We start from the raw sequence: 13,162 nt of genomic DNA, 5'->3' as shown, positions 1-13,162 counted from the left end.
TATGAATGTGTGTGATTGTATGCATGTGACTGGACTGTGATGGACGGACAATATAGACTAAAAGTTTTGACTGACTTGATACTGAGACAAAAACTGCACCGACCTTAGGAGGAGTAAATGTTGAGCAACAATTCACCCAGCCTGCAACAGACGGGTGGATGCTTTGTTTTGTTTTTGCTGGAGGATAACAGAGATCAGAGGGGGAGACTGTAGCTTCCCATGAGAGTGTGGAACTGCAGACTTAACCCTTTGGTTGCTAATTTTGAGTTACTGATGTTTGCATTAAGGAAATTGTGTTTTATTGGCTGTGTTTTGATTAAGGTATCCGATTATATTGTGGGGAAGTGTCAAATGTTACAGTGGAGAAAAATATGTTACTATTAACCATAGCAGGCCACTGTAAAAGGTCAATTAAATTTTATAGAGGAAAAAGCCAAAACTTTAACAATATTTATGAATAACAGGGGAATGGTAGACTTGTCACATTCAAAATAGAGATATGTAATAACAAACACTGGTCCACGTGACTGAGGTTTTTTCCCCTTAAAATATTAAATTATAAAAACTAGAATAGAACCGACAGGGACATGTGGTAGGATGCGGTACTGCAAAAGAACAAGAGCAAAGTAAAGAAAGAAAACCTATTGTGTTTAGTTTTGATAAATTCAAATTAAAATGTACCATTACACTCAGAGGATCAATATGAAATCAAGTATATGCAAATTTTGTATGAGGCACATGACTGATGACTGTTCTGTCCTGAGCTTTTGTTTTTACAGCACCCACTTGACCACACCAACAGTTTTTCGCCACCAAAGGAGGGTAATTGCAAATATTCGAGGGAGGAATATCACCAAAAGTGAGAAAGGTATCGGGGCGATGAGGGTGATAACACCATAAATTTTACTTATGGTCAAATTCCTAAAATTTGACACCAAACATAAAAATTCTTCAAACATTTAGAGACAGAGTGTCAGGCTCAGGAGAGACTCGGAGTCAGACCGTCACTAAAGTTCACGATTTATTTACACACACAGACACCAGGTGCGAATATATACAGGTGAGGGGGCACAGGAAGAGGGTCTCCGAGGAACACAGGCACGGGAAGAGGAGGGCTATGTACATAATCCACTGAAGCTCAGGTAGCTCGGACTCCGGCTTTTAGCTCACCAACGGCGGTCCTCAGGCTGGCAAGAAATCTGGCACAGGGAGGAAAAACAGGTAAGTTGCGGCACGAAAGAAACTGGGAAAAAGGCTCAGATTGGCAATGACACTGACGAGTGATACACAATAATCCAGCGAGGAAGCACTCTCAGCAGCTGCCTTAAGAAGTGAGTGAGATGATTGTTTGCAGGTGTCCGAGCCAGGGGCTGGAGCCGTCATGACTCCGCCCCGGTAGAGCGCAGTGCGCTGGAGGGGAGAGAGAGAGATGCAGCACAACAAAAACACTTGTAGCCATACAGAGTCAGCCGAGAAGGCACAGGGTCATGACACAGAGTGGAGTTCTAGATAAACATAATGTAGCAAACCACATAAGGATGGAGCGTTGGAATTGATAAGATGGTGAAATAACACGCAGTAAAAAGCTGACCATGTTGATTATGTTTATTCTAGTGTGCAGAGATTGGCTAGTCTGACCAGGTAATGTAATAAAACGGATTGTCAGAACAGTTGGCGTTAAAGTGACCTTTGACAGTCCAGACTGGGATGGCGTTGGACATCCTCAGGGTGGAAAAGGGTTGGTGTGACCAAGGTGTGGTTTGGCTTGTTGTGTGTATATTTCAAGATGATTTGGCTCTGGATGGACCAGTTACCAGGGCATGGAAGGAGGACAGACTCATTAAATGAGGAGAAGGAATTTTCTGGGATTGAAGATCCTCAGGGTAAGTGGTTGACTAAAGCATGCATAAAATAAAAGCTATCATTTTGTTATTGATTGGTAATAGATTGATAATTAGCCACATTCACAGCTGTATTGACTTGTTATAGACGTAGTCTACTTCATGTTCAAGCACTCTACCTAACAGATTGGAAACAGTGACACTAAGGGAAGAATAGGCAGTGCCGCACTATCAGGTGACAGTGACGGTTGGGCTCAGTGAATCAGGTGAGCTGGATTCATGGCTGAATCAAGACATGTGAAGTACATATTAATACCGGTTTTGTTTCTAGGTAGTTCTGCGGACGCATGCTCTGGGCAGAGCCGGGAGTTTAACAGATCTAACAGGATGACAAGACTGGAGCAACGACACTGGAGAGGAGAATTTCTGATGCTTTCTGAGATATGATGTCAATAACTAGCTCCGTTGAATTGACACATGGGAGTGTGTCAAAAAGGGGGAAGTTGAGTTTTAACATCAAACAATGGTTATATGAACATTTTTATGGCATTATTTGTGTGTTTAATAATTTAGGTATGGTAAAGCTTATATAAGTTTGTAATGTGTTAGAATTAATAATGGTTCATTTGCTTTTGATTTCTTTTACTAAACTAAGCGGTTATAATCATTTTCATACACACATAACCAGTGTTGGGGAGTAATGGAATACATGTACCGCCGTTACGTATTTAAAATACAAAATATGAGTAACTGTATTCCATTACAGTTACCGTTTATAAAGGTGGTATTTAGAATACAGTTACTTTGTTGAAATAAATGGATTACACGGCGGTACTTTCCTGTTTCATATTGTGGCGGATCAGGCCTGTTTGGGTTTTGTTTGACAGCTACGTTCTGTTGTTCCAGGTGGCAGTGCCATGGTTACAGGGAGATGCTCTCTCTCTGCATGTTTCCTGGGTGAGAGAGGCCTTTTTGTTGTTGTTGTGCTAAGCTAATAGGCAGAATGCTACCGGTATAGCGCTAAAGAATGTAGCATCATAGGCAGTGTAGTCCGTGCTGCAGGGAGAATGGACTGCCATACCCGTTATTTGTCTGTGAGCGAGGGAGGGAGAAAAAGGAAGTACGAGCTGTCATCGAGCAAAAACGGGAGCTGGAAGCATGTAAATATAATAATAACCACTGCAGCCAAGAAGAGTGCCTGACGAGCCCAGTTGTAAGTAAGCTATTAAGACTCGACTTTACGCTGTGTTCGTGTTTTCCTCTGAAAACAATAAGTTCCGTTGGAGCAGCCTTTCAACGCCTCTCTCTGTCTCTCGCTAGCAAAGTTGACCCACACAACAAAGTAAAGCTATTTTTCGGCTACGAGCCCGACGTATTAGACAGAGGTCCCTTTACTACGGTTCAGAGCCGCGGACCTTCAGTAACAGTAATAAATCACAGCAATAGTACATTCACGTAGTTGTAAACAGCATGATAATATATTAAGTAATCCAAAGTATTCAGAATACATTACTCTCATTGAGTAACGTAACGGAATACGTTACAGAATACATTTCGGGGCATGTATTCTGTAATGGAATACATTTTAAAAGTAACCTTCCCAACACTGCACATTGCGAACACTCAGTCTTTTGAAGGTCATAAGCTTCATTCGGTGTGATGGTCCGGACTCATATATTGCAGGCTAAATGCAAACACGCTTACACACACATAGGATATGATGAGAATAAGTCCCTGGGTCAGAGAGTCCTGAACATGATATTCTTTTTTTTTTTTTTCTTTGTGTCCTGTTTGGATCTATAGCCATCAGAATTGTTGTCTTGAGGCCAAGAAAGATGCCAAGCGGATTTATTTTACCAAGTGGATCATCATGGCCTTGCCATATTGGTCCATTTGAATGACCTTTATTATAATTATGAATTTATTTTATTTTCAGTTGCAAACGGGACAGACATGACTGTGGGATAGGACAGGGGGAAAGAATGAAAGAAAGAGAGGGAGAGAAAGAAAACCAAAGGGGAGAAGAGATGGTGAGAAGGGGGGGGAAGAGAGAAAAAAACAAACAAACAAACAAAAAACAAACAAACACCTGGATCACCTGTATGGAGAAAAAAAACAGAAGAGAAAGCAAACAACAAAGAGCAACATAATAAGAAAAAAAAGCACCATCACAATAAACTAGCTAGCAGTAGATATCAATAGTTACTAAATAATAAACGATATTGTGCAACACGCAAGATAGACAGCGCACAATGTGCTTTGAGGCAGCAGCCAAGAAAGCTGTAGTCCGCATCTGTGAATACCCATGTGTACACCTGTGTGCATACCTGTGTGGATCAGCATGCTTGCATTCCAAAGGTTTCTCCATGTAACGATCTGCTAAGGAGTGTGGGGAGCCACAGCCCCGTCCTCTATGGTATCGTGGAGCAGGGAAATTATTTTACTGCTATTGTTAAAGAATCATCATCATTACCATTGCATTAATAATATAATCTGTAGTTTATATTGCATTCAGAGGTTTAAACAGTGTGTGTGTCTTTCAGAAAGGCTAAAAGTCATGGGCTGACAGGAAACTGCAGGCTTGCAGAAAGTTTGCAGAAGTGAAAGCAGAGTCTTAAGTTATTTTGAGGAGCAGGCTAGACGAGGCTATTTGAATTACTAGGTTATTCAAATTGATCATTGCTTTAACAAAGTAACAGATAGCTTTGACGAGGCCTTAAGGTTTTTATGCATACAGGTATTATATTAACTTTGTATTCCAGATGCAGTTATAACTATGTTATACACAATGCATATCTGTGCTTATTAAAGAGTTGGAGCTCGGTCAATTAATTGGAGGTTGGAAGCTTTGTTCGGCGCGATGTCCGGACAATCTATTGTGTAAGTGACTTGGAGCTATAGAAGGTTAAAACTGCGTACATGCTTACAAAACACTTATATCAGGTCATTTTATATTAAGGTTTCATTAGAGGTTTTTGATTAGAACATTTATTTAGTAGAAGACATACATATAGTCTCAGTGAGCCTCTGGTCTGGTGAAAGGTCAGAAGTGCAACAGGTGAATTGAGAAAGAGCATTTAAGGACAAGACACAGACAGTTAGTAGGGGAGAAGTGACATAGAGGCTGAGTGAGGTCAACACACACACATATTAGTTAGATTTATTTAGAGGAGAGAGGTTAGTCATGTCTGGTTGTAACTGCAAAATTGTCTTGGTAAAAGAGGAACCGTTCCTTGTTGTCTCGGCAAGAGAGAGGAACAATTCACGTCAAGACAAGAACTGAAAGGTAGACAGGAAGGACCGGCCATGAAAATAGAAGATGATGTTCTTTTGAACTGTGTTAAAAGTCATTGTGGTTTTGATCTGATCTATGTATAAAATGTATCTGTGACGTTAAAGGGGCGTCATTAATTCAAACCCTAATGCTATAAAAATCTGTGTATGCTTTGAGTAAGTCGAAGATCAATTCCTGTCTTCCCACGCGTGTATTCATTAAAATCATTGTTTGACCAAGATCTTCTGGACCATGGTTGTTTGTACTCTCCTTCCTCAATTTTTGAACCTTAACAGTATGAAGCAGGTATGGAGGAGATCAAAACTCCAGACATCCAGAGGCCCCCAGAACACAAGAGACCAAGGAAGACCCACAGAGGGGCAGCCGCGCCACTGTCCCAGTAAGAGCTAAGGAGAGTCCCAGATGAGGGCTCACTCAGCAGCCGTGGAGCAGAAGCCAGGGGGAGTTGCAGTGACGCGCCCGTGAGCTCCGCCGGCAGCCAGCTGTGCCTGAGTGACCGAGCCCCAGGCCGAGAGGCCGGGGGCACCCCACCTCCGAAATGGCCCGAGCGAGCCCCAATAAGCGGCCGCCAAGGAGTGAGCCGGTGTGTACCCGGACGCCCACCCCCAGACACAAAGAACCACCAACGCACCGACACCTGAGGGAGTCCGCCACCGGCAGGGGAAGTGGTGGTGGGTGGAGATAGGCCTCCAAACCTTGGAGGGCCTGAGGTGTCCCCAGAGAGGTGGCGTCTGATACCCAACCTGACATATAGACACAGAAATACAGGCACACACAGACACAAACATCCATTCCCACCCTCATGCTCTCATATGCACTTACACCACACTCAACCGACGTGGAGACAGACATAAAGAGACGCTGTATAAACGAACATGATATTCTAAACCAATTTAGAATCACTAGAGGAACAATGAATATCAACATTAGATTATTAGAGCTAGGCAGAGAGGTGTTTTGGTTTTCTGCCTTACAGAGAAAGGAACAGACACCAGACGTGGTCACGGAGATATGAGGATCCTTCGCAGCAGAGACAGACGTAGAGACTGCCAAGACAGCAACTGGGGCCAAGGGTCATGACGTTTTGGGCTCCGATTAGTCACCTCAAGAAGATGGATCCCATAAACACAGCAATAACCATGAAGGGGTTGGCAAAAATTCAGGAACACCAGACCAACGAGGCTCGAGAGGCTCTTGGTAAAAAGGGGGACACGGCAGTGACCCCAGAATACACAGCTCTTTGTTTGAAATCGGGGCAGAATAATCCCCTGATCTGTGCAACGACTGGAGGGTGGTCTAACCCCGGAGGTCGAAGAAAGAAGAGCAGAGGATCACCCAACTGGAAGACACTGGTGGCTGCAGCAATAAAATAAAGGCTAAAAGCTCCTTGGACAGAGGTTTTAGTCTGAGTACGTCTGAAGGGTATAAGGTAGCACCAAAATAAAGCTGTGGGAGAACTGGGGAGTGTCATCTGTACCTGCTATTGTTGTAATAATAGTTTTTCTTGCATATGAACTGCGCAAACACAGAGGTCATCTCACACGTGGTCCACCCGTTAAAGGGGGACAGAGGGTCTCAGGGCTAAGAAGAGACCTCGTAATGTTGGATTGCCAGATGTAAGTGATCTCTTTAAGAAAGAGATCAAAGGGGGAATTGTGAGATTATTATATTTTCTTATGCCAGGTTAGACCCCTAACTAAAGATTGGGAAATTATAATGTAGTTTTAGTTTGCATTATTCTCCTGAAGGGGTGACAACTATTAGATTTATTAAATTGATTTGTATTTAGAAAGAAAGTGTACTTTATTGGTCCCCGTGGGGAAAATCCCTCTCTGCATTTAACCCATTCACTCAGTGAAGCAGTGGGCAGCCACTGGGCGCCCGGGGAGCAGTGTGTAGGGACGGTACCTTGCTCAGGGGTACCTCAGGGTAGCTGTTCAGGGGAATCGAACCCCCGACCTTCCGATCATGGGGCCACCACTCTACCTACTGAGCTATCCCTATCCCTTGCATTAGACTCCTGATTTATTGTGAATGAATGATATTGTTTATGATGCATTATACTGCTGAGTTATAAGAAATACTGTGTTCAGAGAGTCAGGACCTTATTTGTCTGATTAGAAGAGAACAGAGCATACCGGAGAGGTTTTCTGGCCCATCTAATCAGGAGGAGACAAAACAGGGAGCCAAGGTCGTCACTTAGGCGCCGTAAGAGAGAAAGAATGGGAAAGTTCAGGTTTTTACGACTAGGTGGGGGCCACTAGAGGCTATAAGAGTCCGAGTAACCCTCCACCATTTGGAGATTTGCTGTGTCCCTCTGCATGCATGTCTCCCCATCCGGATGGTTTATGCTCAAAAGTGCTGAATTGTATGTAATAAAGTAATTGTTGATTGAGCGTTTATACACTGAGTATTGTCCTTCCTTCAGCCCAAAGATCGAAAGAATTGGATTTAACAAGCATCATCATGTATCTGTAAGAGTTTCACTGTGAGGAGAAGAAAACTAAAATGAGTCACACAGATGTGAATTACAAAGACTGTTTCACTGTAACTGCAGGAAGTGAAACTATCCTGCCTCATGCCCATTTGCCTGTGGCAGTTGCTGCTGGGAGCGGTTATTACTGAGAGGGAGATGTTATCAGAGTTATCAGAGCTTCATCGGCTCAGAGTCGTTATCACAGCATCAAAACTTTGTCTCGGTCAGTGAATGAGCTTCTTCTCTTCTCTCCTCTCCTCTCCTCTCCTCTCCTCTTCTCTTCTCAGGATCTGAAACAAAGGCAGCTGTTACTGTGTTAGATTCATGTCTGCATGTTGAAACAACTTATTTAAAGTAGAGATTTGTACATACAGGCACGTGTAACAGTGATGGCTGATGATCTGACAGTGAGTCATGCTCTCTGCTCTTCTGCACATCACAGGGGTCACTTTATAATCATGCAGCTCTCACAGACTCTCAGTCCTCAGAGTCCTCTGCACAGTGCTCAGGGATTTCCTCATCTTTCACATTGTCTGCCTGTTTGAATTCAAGCATCATTGTCTATAACTGAGTGTCTGACAGCCTCAAACAACCAGAGCCTGAAAATAAAAAGCCTCTTTGGTGGAATTATACTCACATTTAAAATTTATGTCAGTTACTTTATTTATTTTACTTTATTTTTGTTGTTCTTAAATTAGTTTTCAAAGCTATAAAGAGTTGATTGCAGGGGTGTCAAACATAAGGCCTGGGGTCCAGAATCGGCCTGGCAAAGAGTCCAAATCAGCCAAATGGAAGTTTTTCCAGAATGTGAAGGAGGAACTTCTCCTCACTCAAAAAAATGAAACGTTGACTTTAATTAAAATTATTTTGTCAACAGGTTCCACGAAATTGAATTATGTTAGTTTAAAGCAAAAATCTTTAGTTCATCTAATTTAAAAAAAACTACTTAAGATTAACAAGACATATTTAAGACTAACTAAATCAAGTTATGTTGTATGAACAAAGATGATATATTTTCAGGTTAGATAGTTTAGATTAGTTACTTCAACACATTTCTTATTTGTGGCAGTAAAATGTTAAATTTAAGTTAGATTAATTCAAATATTATATTTTCAGCCACCTTGTGCTTTATTAATTAGTTTTACATAAATCTATTTTGTCAACAGGTTCCACACAAATGAATTAAGTACATCCAACTTATTTTTTAAAATTTCTTTTATTGCCAACACATTCAGTGAGCATTTGTGTAAACCCAGTCCAAAATAAAACACAACAGCTCATTAGGGTTAGTAATTAACAGTATGTAGACAGATGCAACATCAAGACTTTAAATTAAATGTCTGTATCTACCAGAAATAGAAGAGAAAAAAAAACACATTGAAGATCACATAACACATTGATAAGATGACACTTGAGTTATGCACATGTGATGCTAGTAAGGTCTGTGAGTGTTTTTTTCTTTTAGTGTCTAAAATGGATAGCAAAGTTGCTATTTGCAATGATTGCTTAGGGTCAGTCCAGTAACACAATACCAATGAAGTGCTTTCCTTTAACAATGCAAAGTGAAGTGTCCACCTCAACAGCCACAATTTAAAAAAAAAAAAAAGTAACAACAACAACAACAACAACAACAACCACCCAACATTATGGTCTAACAATAAAACAGCTTGTCAGCGTTCAGTTTTTTTGCAACAGCACAGCAGTAACCATTTAACACTTGCCACTGTCAACATTTATTTTACCAGTGTTTGGGCAAAAAACTTCAGATGTAAACATTTTAACATGGAAACAATTGTTCGTCTTTAAAAGTCCACAAAATATACATTCATCCTGCATTCCCAACTTGGATGATCTGATATCCTCGTGTTGGTGTTGTTCCCAGACCATCATGAAAATGTTGTCACATTGTTGTGACGTTATTCTTTTGCGCGCCAAGCCATTCGTGCATTTATGAAATTCCAATGTTGCAAGGACAATATCAATTCTGCTTACTGTTTATTAAAGGGTTACGGTTAGGGTTAGGGTCAGTTGATCGGCGGACAGAGGCGGTTTCACGCAGCTTAAGTACAGTTTTTTGTTTTACGCCGGTTTTTCCCGAAGTCGCAAAAGTATGACGTCACAACATTCTGATTGGTCACTTGCAATGTTGATCCTGGAACAACATTAGTATGATGATCTGGGAACAACACCAACACGAGGATATCAGATCAACCTCCTAACTTACCCTTATTTTTAGTATGTATTGCAATTACCTTTACAATGCACACAATGTAACACAAACTGAATATGAACATATTTCCACCTCATAACAATATGCCTTGACGCTAATATACACACCACCCTTCAACATTTCTGGTGCAGTATCATCTCTCAATTAAATCCTTTAAATCTCAATACTTTTGATTGTCTCTTACTAGCCCCCCACAACAGTAAAATCTCTCAAATTGTAGTAGTTTACAAACTTTTCAAAATGTTCTAAATTTCTCTTAAATGTAATTTTCCCGTTATCTGTCATTTACAAATTACCATTTTATTCCCATTCAGCCTCCGAAAAACTTCTGTCCATCTGACAGAACATTCATCATCCAAATTAAAGGTTGGCTTATTCATTCAGTGTATTCTTGAGCAACTGTACCTTGGTCAAGAGTATGCTGACATACAGATGAAGGAAGAGCTTCTGAAGTACTTCAAAGAAAGCTTTCAGTCTTGAGGTTAACTGAGATTCAGTGCATATATCCCACCCATTAAGAGTGCACATGCAGAGGCCAGGTCTTCCAGGTCATGCAGGACACACTAGATGGTTATACCCACATCGGCTGGAGGAGTGCTGGCATCAGCTCTTTCGATGGTAAAGATAGCAAGGGTAATTTGTTCCAGCTCCCTCTGAACAGCTGTAGCTTAGACACAAAAACAGAAAAATGGCATCCAGTTTTAAAAAAAGAAAGAAAAAGGGCCAAAGCTACCCTTTAATGACGTAAACACAATATTAGGAACATGCACCCCAGTGTGCCACTATTTCAGACTACAGATTCAACGATAAATATAAATAGTTTGGGTATACAAGAAGATTTCCCAAAACATTTAAACAGGTTCCATGCAAATTACAACAACAACAACATTACAACATGCAACAACATTAGTTATTCAAAATTTGGTTTAATACAGATAAAAAACTAAACTAAAATTACCAACCAATTATTCTTTGAAGAGGATGCTTGGGTCTTCATTCAGGTAAAAAGGTAGTGCCCTGAGGACACACTCCCTCCCCTTTTCAATACTTTCCTTCTGTAGAGAGTGGCAGAGATACAGGAAGAGAAAACAGATATACTTTAGGATGACAGAAACTCACATTATACGCAAAATGAATGACATATCCACTGCACAGATAGACATGTACACAAGACCAACTAATCATCACATGGACATGAATAGTTAACCTGTTGGGCAGGGTTTCCACCACATTATATATGTCCATAATGGAGGTAAAGACAAACTAATACATCATCTTTTTTGCATTCAAAACATAACATAAAAACATTCACTTCTGGTTTAACCTAAATCAAGGGATCAGATTTTACATATGTTTAGGTAATTTAAATTTTCCAACGTTTTGAGTACCAAACTTTGTCTTGCTTAATATAAATGTAAGTGCACTGTGCAGCTACCATACACTAGCTGTTTAAATTTGAAAATGATCTTATTAGCCATAATATTTTGCTACCAACAGAATAACGCACCTGTGTGGCTGGGGCCAAAGTTTGTCTAATTTTCTTCCCTGCAACGCCTCCTTTTTTCTTGAAGACTTTTATGAGCTGGTCAGTGTATTGGTCAAGTTGTGTAAAAAGCCTTGGAACATGTGCAGCAGTAGTAATCCTCACATATTCTGCTTCCACCTGAAAATATGTCAACAAACACAACATACTGTACTGTAAATATACATACTATATGTACACATATACAAACTAAAACTAATGTAGTAAGACCTCATTAAAGCTATAATTTTAACACAAACATTTACACAAAATGCTAATGGAGCCATTACAGCTTTTATTGTTATTTATCAAGTTCCAAAAAATATTGATCACAGCTGATCTGAAAAGAATTTCATGCCTCAGGCCCTTGAACTGCAACCTTTACCATGGTTCAGATGTGGAGAAGAAATAACAGGGGCATGGGATGGGTCACAAAAGAAAACTTAACTTATAAAACAGTTTTGTTTTTAAAAGTATAACAGTTCACATACCACATACAAGCTCAGCAATACCACATACACCACATCAGTATAGGAGGGAGCAGGTAAAGGCAGGATCTGAGATTTATAAAGAAAAAAAAAATTAATTCCTTAATTTCAAGAAGCAAATTATTGTTTGAATTACAACTAAATAAAATACTACTCAGAAGAAAAGCAAGAGATTGACACTGCCATGTGCTAACTTTCTATAGAAGCAATTATCACCAGGTCTGTCGACCTCCATTGTCTGTCCACTCATATGTCTTGAATAATTTTATTAAAAAAATTAAGTGTGTACTTTCACAAACTGTAATTTATAACTACATTGATATGTATAACTCCGCTAGGAAACATGCTGTATTTACAGACCATTTTTACATAATACAGATTACTGATAGAGCAGAACAATGGTGTCACAGTGGCTTTCGCCCTTGACTTTTTGGATTTTAAATGTCACTTTATGCTATCCTTGCTATCCTATTCGATATTTCCGACTCTCGGGTTACAGAAAAGGAATCCCAAGAAAGCAAATGGAAAAATAAGCCCTTGAAAGAATAACCCCATGAACCCCTGTAGCTAATCCCTTAATAAAACAAAAAACAATAAAAATGTTTCTTACACAGTCCACAAAATAAGCATGTCCAGGACCCAGTAAAACTAATGTAAAACAAGCACACGCAAACGATATAACATGTCTTGTAAGACAAACGCAAAATATAACCATGCTGGACATATAGATACTACACAACATAGTCAAAGAAAAAAGTGGTCTTACCTCTCAAAGAAACAGCAGCTTGGCGCCAAAACAGCCTTTTTCAGTTAAATTTGAAGTCTTGCGCATGAGCAGGCACAAGCCGTGAAACCTTCTTGTTCTGCGCGGTTTCATTACAACTGTTTTTGCATTACTGCCACCTTGTGGATATACAAGGTATATCGATCCTAATTGACTTAACTTAAATGTTATGCGATCAAGTAACACATTAGTATTATGTACGTTGAATAATAGACACAATTACGTAGACTTGATTAGAAAAACATATGTTAACTTAACAAAAACATATATTTTAAGTAAAATGAAAATAAATAATTAATATACACTGAACAATCCACCTCATTCATTTTTTTGAGCTCTGCCATGACCACTCATACAAAACCAAATGAATGAAGTAACAGAGAAACAAATAAATGACAGGAAGTACGTTTAAAAAAAAAATTATTTACAGATATTAAAAAAAAGTTAATTTCTGTTCATTAACAAAAACCTTTTCTTAACATATTTTAATGATGAGCTATATTCGACAGAACCTTCAGTTTGGTTA

The 13,162-nt window shown here is 39.8% G+C and overlaps 1 long non-coding RNA gene across 2 annotated transcripts; it reads right to left on the bottom strand.

Annotated features, from left to right (window-relative positions):
* Positions 1-8,809: 8,809 nt before the first annotated feature.
* Positions 8,810-12,959, bottom strand: LOC113031229 (uncharacterized). 2 transcript variants are annotated; one of them, XR_003273699.2, is made up of 5 exons: positions 12,619-12,959; positions 11,856-11,921; positions 11,350-11,505; positions 10,805-10,897; positions 8,810-10,509 (listed from the first exon to the last, which is right to left on the bottom strand). It is a non-coding gene; the product is annotated as an uncharacterized LOC113031229 (long non-coding RNA). The 2 variants fall into 2 exon arrangements; XR_013906539.1 differs by lacking the exon at positions 12,619-12,959 and adding an exon at positions 12,463-12,612.
* Between the last annotated feature and the right edge of the window lie 203 nt (positions 12,960-13,162).

Source organism: Astatotilapia calliptera, chromosome 3, assembly GCF_964374335.1.
Source record: "Astatotilapia calliptera chromosome 3, fAstCal68.1, whole genome shotgun sequence".
Taxonomy (NCBI): Eukaryota; Metazoa; Chordata; class Actinopteri; order Cichliformes; family Cichlidae; genus Astatotilapia; species Astatotilapia calliptera.
This window is presented reverse-complemented; position numbering and strand designations above follow the sequence as displayed.